Source organism: Triticum urartu, chromosome 5A (assembly GCF_056163025.1).
Source record: "Triticum urartu cultivar PI428250 chromosome 5A, HENAU_Tu73, whole genome shotgun sequence".
NCBI lineage: Eukaryota > Viridiplantae > Streptophyta > Magnoliopsida > Poales > Poaceae > Triticum > Triticum urartu.
Window position 1 is genome coordinate 501176797 of NC_141877.1, and position 8534 is coordinate 501185330.

The following is an 8534-nucleotide window of genomic DNA, read 5'->3' on the forward strand; positions in this document are numbered from 1 at the left end:
TTTCGGAGAGAAAAATTATTAAAATCAAAATCCTCGTTTCATTATTTGATAAGAATCAAATATGAAAACCTGGAAATCCCCAACTCTCTCCGAGGGTCCTTGAGTTGCTTAGGATTTCGAGGATTGCGAAAACGAAAATGCAATAAAATATGATATGCATGCATGACCTATGTATAACATTCCAAACTGAAAATTTGGGATGTTACAAGTAGTTTCAGTTTGCTTGCAAGGAGTAGTTTCAGTAAAGTTTCAGCATGGCTTCAGTATAGTCTTAGTAGCCGATTTGCTATTCACTTTGTGCTATTAGTTTGCTTCCATCTTTGTGCCCACTCTGAAGAGTATTCGTATATGCTTGGAACTAAACAAAATTATACAATGAACTTCTGCAGGCTGATCTGAGTTGGACCATCCTCTGCAGCCAACTTCTCTTCGGCAAGAGGAAGAAAGGAGAATCATGGTATGGTTTCACCCCTAGAAGATATATTGCTATACCCCGAGTGAAGGGAAGGAGTTTGCTGGGTTTTGTCTCCGACCATTGTGTCGTGATGATTTTGCAGGTACCCCGAGAGGCCCTTGAGTTTACCGGAATGTCGATTAACTTCTGTTCCGGCAAATTCGGGTACTCCATATGTCCTATTTTCAGCAAAGGTCATGCTGAAATTTTCCGTGAATTTTAGCATGACTTTGCTAAAAATAGGACATATGGGGTACTTGCGACAAATGCATGGGCCGGGGTATCTTAGTACTTAATTAAGTAGGATCAACTGCCTCTTGTGTTATACATATAGAAGTGTGATATCAACTCATAGTTATTACTAATGTCAGTTGTTCATCATCGATAAACCCTAATCTGGTAGGATGACCTACTAAAAAAGCCCATACCACATATCCTATTTGGATGGCTCTGCTAACCCTTGACCATAAATATTTGAGATGGATGTAGCAGGCTTAAAGAAAGAAATGTTTTAGGCCAACTCCACTGGGCCTGGCTGAAAATGCACAAGTGTGCATGACTAACAATATTCTATTGTAAAGCTAAACAGGAAAGAGGAACCACTCATCCTAACCATTTGCTCTCAAAATTACCACTTCACTTCTTACTACTGAAAATCTAAGACCATCTCCATTCACCAATTGCTCAAACCAGTTCAAAGGGCGTGTTTTCACCACACTGTGGATTATCTTATTGGACCCAACAGAGATGATGTAGTTTTGAATTATGAACATAGGAAATGTCGTCATCGGACGACGAAAGTCTCCCCGGGGAGTGCGGCTGGTGCCACGACGATCGAGGTCCGTGTGACAGGCCTCACCTGGACGATGATCGGCGCTTCAGCATTAAACTCGAGGAGACCTTCGAAGTTGAAACGGTACACAACGACGACAAGTGTTTTTTCATAATTAAGCATGACTTCAACTATTTCAACATTTAATTTTGATCTTTTACAATTCGAGTATAGCTTATCACATGCCATGCAAGACGCTATGTCTTGGAGAGGATGGATTTTGAAGACCATGAAAATTCGGAAACAAAGAAAATTCACCTAAGGACTCATCATGATGTGGATTTTGAAGTAAATCTGTATAATTCTGGGAGTGTAACCCATTTTGGTTGCAAAAATTGGGGAGCATTTTGCAAGAAGTATGGTTTTGATGAGGGTATGCTTGTCACCATGGATCTTGGTGATCCTGACATCGACCAAGACAATATGGACATTTGGGTCCTTGTTGATACGCCTCCGGTTCTACCGCTATGTGAGTTTCTCAAACATAGTTAATTATTAACTAATTTATATTGTTCATTTCAAAATATTTGACATCTTATTTCCATTGATAGCTTATTTTGATTGTTCAAAAAATGTGCGGAACATGGTAGACAAAACCCACTACACCAATGGCTCCGAGTTAACTTATCAGGAGAAAAATCATCTGGTCGGATTTTGTACTGATCTTGAGAATTACAATATCTATTGTAAAACTCCTCAACATTATGGTCAATACGTGCCACTAGTGCACGTGTTGAACTATGGTAACTACCATGGAGATACCCTGGTAAGATATTTTACTCTTACGACATCCGTGCATCTTTTGCATACTTCTAAAACTAGTACATCATTGCTAACTATGAAGTTATTACTATGTTTTTCAACAGAGAATCCCAGAGGATTGTGTGCCTCATTTGACGTATCAGAATGGCAGCTTTCGTGTTTTGAACATATATCCAGGTCATCCTACGAATCTCAACTGTCCATACCGGAATTCTCAAAGAAGTGGAGACATGCTAATCAGTAAATGGAAAAAATGTATGGACAGTCCTAAGGAGGTTCTTGGAAGCAAAAGGAAGCGAAGCGCAAGAATTGGAGATAGGATGATCTCCATTCTCCATAATGGAGAGTCAGGGTCTATATTGTTTTATGCTATTTTACCTTAAATAGGGTATTTAGGTCCTGCCTAATACTGATGATCATGTGCTAAGAACAATTAAGTAGGGTTGGTTCGATGACTATCAAGATGATGATCGTATGACTTGTTATTAATAACGAGAAGAAGTTGTATGATGATGATTAGTAGGACTTGTTAGGATTAGTATTACTTTCGACAAACTCGCTACTCGCGGTCTCGAGACTTGTAATGTTCTATCTTTGTTCGGTCTTTTGAATTCGGAGACTAATATGATGAATTGTATTCGGAGACTAATCTTCTATTGTATTCTATGAATATGATGTTGCTGTGTGGTGCTGTCTATATTCTGTCCAGTAATATATTTTGTAACCTGTGAAAATATTAGAAAAAAAATCCCTAATATTCATACTAGTGGCGCACCACCAACTAGTGCGCCATTAGTAAGCCAGAGCACACTAGTGGCGCATCATCAACTAGTGCGCCATTAGTAAGCCAGAGCACATGGGTAAATATGGCCCCCTGGGAGGCATACTAATGGCGCACCGTGGGTATACTAATGGCGCACTGCGTGGTGCGCCAATAGTATACTAGATACTAATGGCGCACCCGTGGTGCGCCATTAGTAAAAAATTCTAATGGCGTGATGCTAGTGGCGCACCTGTGGTGCGCCATTAGTAGGCAAAATAGGTGCGCCACTAGCAGGCCTTTTCCTAGTAGTGCGAGACATGTCTTCGGTCAATAACCAATAGCAGAACCTAGATGCTCATATTGGTTCCTACATATTATACGTTGTTCCCTTTGTCATCGTATGTTACTTGCCCGAGATTCGATCGTCGGTATCTCAAGAGCTAGTTCAATCTCGTTACCGGCAAGTCTCTTTACTCGTTCCGTAATGATACATCCCATAACTAACACATTAGCTACATTGCTTGCAAAGCTTATTGTGATGTACATTACCGAGAGGGCCCAGAGATACCTCTCCGACAATCGGAGTGACAAATCCTAATCTTGATCCATGCCAACTCAACAAACACCATTGGAGACACCTATAGAGCACGTTTATAATCACCTAGTTACGTTGTGAAGTTTGGTAGCACACAAAGTGTTCCTCCGGTATTCAGGAGTTGCATGATCTCATAGTCATAGGAACATGTATAGTTATGGAGAAAGCAATAGCAACAATATAACGATCATCGTGCTAAGCTAATGGATGGGTCAAGTCAATCACATCATTCTCTAATGATGTGATCCCGTTAATCAAATGACAACTCATGTCTATGGTTAGGAAACATAACCATCATTGATTCAACGAGCTAGTCAAGTAGAGGCAAACTAGTGACACTCTATTTGTCTATGTATTCACACATGTACTAAGTTTCCGGTTAATACAATTCTAGCATGAATAATAAACATTTATCATGATATAAGGGAATATAAATAAAAAAATTATTATTGCCTCTAGGGCATATTTCCTTCAGGTCGGGTGAGAGGGTTTTGATCGACGTCCCCCATCATGTCTAAGTCTATGAACAACATGAAAATTTCTAAGTGAATGAACAACTCTGAATTTTTTTACATGTACTCCTACAACATGAAAATTTCTAAGTGATTGCTAAACAGTTTGCTAAGGGTAGGGGCGCGGCAGCGGGGGGTAGGGCAGGGGCGCACGGAGCCACGGCGGGGAGGCAAAGAGGCGGGTCGCGGCGAGGGCGTCGGCGTCGCCGTCGAGGAGTTCGTCGGCGCCGTCGGGGAGAGAAGGATCGAAGAACTGAATGGAAAATTTTCAGAAGTGCTTCTTATATACACGAAGCATTTGTCCCGGTTTGTGGCACCAATCGGGACCAATGTTCCATTTAGTCCCGGTTCGTGCCACCAACCGGGACCAAAGGTCTTTTTTGGTCAGCCCAAAGGGCGGGAAGCAGAGACCCTTTTGGACCCGGTTGGTGGCACCAACCAGGACTAAAGGGGGGCATTGGTCCTGGTTGGGGCCACGAACCAAGACCAAAGGGGGGCATTGGTCCTGGTTCATGCCACCAACCGGGACCAAAGGCGTTGTGCTGTAACTGGCGTGGTGCGGTGGGATGTTTAGTCCCACCTCGCTTGCTGAGAGGACTTGAGAGTGGTTTATAAGCGCTACTACACCAACCCTCTCGAGCTCCTCTCAACTGCAGGCTTACGGGCCTAATCTCACACTCCTCTACCTATGGGCCTACTGGGCCTGTGCAGGCCTGAGTCCTGGCCCAACTAGTTCGTTGGGTTTCTAGTCGTATTCAGGTCGTGGTGGCCCAGTAGGCGGTATTTTTTTAATTTTTTCCAGTTTTTTTGTTTTCTTTTTTGCTTTATTTATTTTCTTTTGTTTCTACTTACAGCTAAATACTTATAGTTTTTCAGTGATTCTTTTTGCTTTTAGGTCACAAAAATTATAAACTTTCTGTTAGTGCCATTAGTTTTCAAATTTGAATTCTTTTAAATTTGTGTGAATCACTAGTTTACGAATAACTTTACTATAAAAATAGATTTTTGAGTGATTCTTCTTCCTACTATTTAATATTACCGTGTTTTATCATTATGTTCAATTTGGTAATTTTTAGGTTATTTTAAATTTCTGTTTTAATCAAAAATAGATTTTTTTTATTTTAGTTTTCTATTAAAGTTTCTAACAAAAAAATTCTTTATGAAAATTCTTTTTGCTATTAATGTTTTGAACAAAAAATACTTTGATAATTTTAGTTGCATAAATTTTATATAATTTTACTCTAAAACATACAAGAGGTTTATAAAATCTTTTTAATTGATCCCTTTTGCTATTAGTTAATTCTTTGAGCTAAATGACCGGCCCTGAAATTGAAAAACACTATGAATGAACTCCTAAAAGGTTGAAAGTTGGCATGGTATCATCATTTCACCCACATAACATGTGCTAAAAAGTTGAGCGGGTTACGGCAAAAGCTGGATGCACTTCGTGCACAAAATGGACAATCTTTTTCGAAGTATCAGGGTTTCAGACGAAAACTCATCTTTTACAAAAGGCATTTCATTTCTTCACATGTAACTGCAGTGATAATCAAGATCATAGGCATTATCATAATAGTTGTGGAAAGAAAGTTTTCACTTTTTCTTTGCTTGTGTCATTTGCTTGTTGCACCGTAACCATGGATAATCTTCATCGTTTAATAGGGTGCTTGGGGTCAGCCTTGACTTTGAAGGGAGGAATTTCATCAAACTTTTCATAATCTTCAGACATGTCTATCTTGCCCCCACTCCCATGAGGTCTCTTTTTCCTGAAAAAACTATGTGGCACTTTGCCTCATCGTATGATGTATTCGCTTCCTTATCTTTTCTTTTTCTCGGTTTGGTAGACATGTCCTTCACATAGAAAACCTGTGCCACATCCTTGGCTAGGACGAATGGTTCGTATGTGTATCCAATATTGTTCAGATCCACTGTTGTCATTCCGTACTATGGGTCTACCTGTACCCCGCCTCCTGACGGATTGACCCATTTGCACTGAAACAAAGAGACCTTAAAATCATGTCCATAGTCAAGTTCCCATATGTCCACTATGTAACCATAATATGTGTCCTTTCCCCTCTTGGTTGCTTCATCAAAGCGGACACCACTGTTTTGGTTGTTGCTCTTTTGATCTTGGGGGATCGTGTAAAATGTATTCCCATTTACACTACAAAAAAAAGACACATCCGTGACATTTTGGGCCAAACGAAAAAAATTGGTCATACTTATGACACTTCTATGACGATAATTGTGACAAAACCCGGTATACCAATAGATGTGGTGGGGTCCTACTTCTATGACAAAAAATCATGACAGAAAATGAGCTTTTCGTCCTCGGCGGGCAGGAGACGCAGTTGCATGACATTCTTTGGGCCGTCCATGACGGAAAAAACCGTGGTAGAAGCGAGGATGAGGAAAATAACGGGGAGTTCCCGGTTACGGTGGGTGGTCGGGGGCCGAGCGATGCGCGTTTATCTTGAAATTCAATGGTCCAAGTGGCTGGTTATTATCATATAGCAGCACCACCTGAAAGCATCATATAGCAGCAGCAGCTCATTGCAACTCATCATACAGCAGCAGCAGCAGAGTGCAATTCATCATATACCAGCAGCAGCTCATAGCAATTCATTATATAGCAGCAGCACGAGCAGCTCATAGCAGTTCATCATATAGCAGCAGCAGAAGCAGCTCATATCAATCTATTATATTATTAAAATGATAGAAAACGTACGGTAGAGATTAAACATTATAGAGTTATGTTAAATCAACGACAGTGATTGGGTGATTCTTTTTTTGGTTGCATGAAGGGTGATTTGAACCTAGGAAGGGTAGTCGGGAAAATATACAGCAGAGTACCGTTTCCCTAAAAAATGGCCACGGAAATTGTACAGGCAAAATGATTTTTGTATGTAAAAGAATTATAGATGTCAATAGTTGGATGGATACTATAATTCTGTAATTTAGAAAAAAGGTAGTACGTATTTGTTTTTCTAAGAACTACAATGTTGTTATATATACAAAGCATTTATTTAGTAGATAAAGAATACAATAATTATATATATGAAATCTATCTACTATTATATTATTAAAACAAGAGAGAAATAAGCCATCACGGTCATCCACATATGTTAATATATTTGCATCGTCGGATCAAAAAATAAAATAACGGTTGAGATATATTAAATAAATTACATAACATATTAACATTTATGTACGAACATATTGGACAGTCGGGTCTGTATTTGAAGATTCCTAATATAGAAGCTTAAAGCTTAAACGCCAGCTAAAAAAATGCACGTAATGCTCAGAGTTTTTGTTTTTTTAGGGATCATAGTCTTGGTTATGAACGCGCTTACTTTCTTTACCGATCCACTTACGAAAAGAGACCCAAAGGCCACAAAATAAAATAAAAACAGTCGGTGCATCCTAGAGTGCAGTACTAATGAGAAGCTAGGACATGCTTCTATATTAATTAACTAATGTAGAGTTACAAATTCACAAATGGGGCCAGCCGGTTTTATGAGCTCACTTAAAAAGATGAAAAATGTAGTTGTAGGTAAAATATCCGAGCAGTTATTCTGTATCCTAGGTAGAATTTTATCAATAAAACATGTTTATCTATCTATAAGCTAAACAATAAAATTAAACTGTATACTGCACGTACTATTTACTATTACGGATAAACATTTTATTTTACTTTGTAGTTCAAGAATAAATATATTTAAAAATAATGAAATTACTCATGTGTGTAGAGCAGATCTACAAGTACACATGATATATATTTTAAATCTTCTGAAATTTACAAATATGATTCTCTTTACTTTTGAAAATAACTCCCATTATATGAGTATATAAACTGTCTCTAATTCTATATTTGTTTTTATCTTTCCACTATCTCAAAATTTCCTGTAACCTATAAATATGCCTTTTCTTACTTTTGAAAATTATGGGCCAGCTTTATGGGTATATTATTGGCCTTCAAACCCGTATTTTTTTGCACTCTTTCTGTCGATAAGACTTCAGCTATTCGCGAGACCATTCACACATATCAATTTAAATAGCACATGTTTTCTCAAAAAGTTGAAAAGTGTGCACCAAGTGGGGCCATATCCGATGGCCATGTTCAAATTTTATAAGCCGACCAATGGAAGGAAATCAAATTCTTGACCGATGGTAGTTTGTAAAGTCATTTCTTCCACCATGTCAAGAGGCGAGTGGATGAATAGATTACTAAGATCATGTATGACCCTTAATGTTTGGATTTAAATGCTTATAAAATGATTCATAAATAATATATATTAGGGTAGGTCACAAACTTGAATAACATCAATTTTTTATCACCCGCCTTGCCAGAAACCGAATTCAATCAATGGAAGATTTATATAAAAATCCAATCATGTTTCCGCAAGACATATATTATGGATACATTTTTCAATAATAATTCATCGCACCAGCAACATAGCTTCAAGACAATATAACTAGAACTAAAATAGTAAGCACCGAACTTTTGAAACATATTGAAGACAAAACAATATGTATTGAGCCTAGCCGCGCAAATGCGCGGGTTACCCCGCTAGTTCATCATGTAGCAGCAGCAGGAGCAGTTTATACCAACTCAT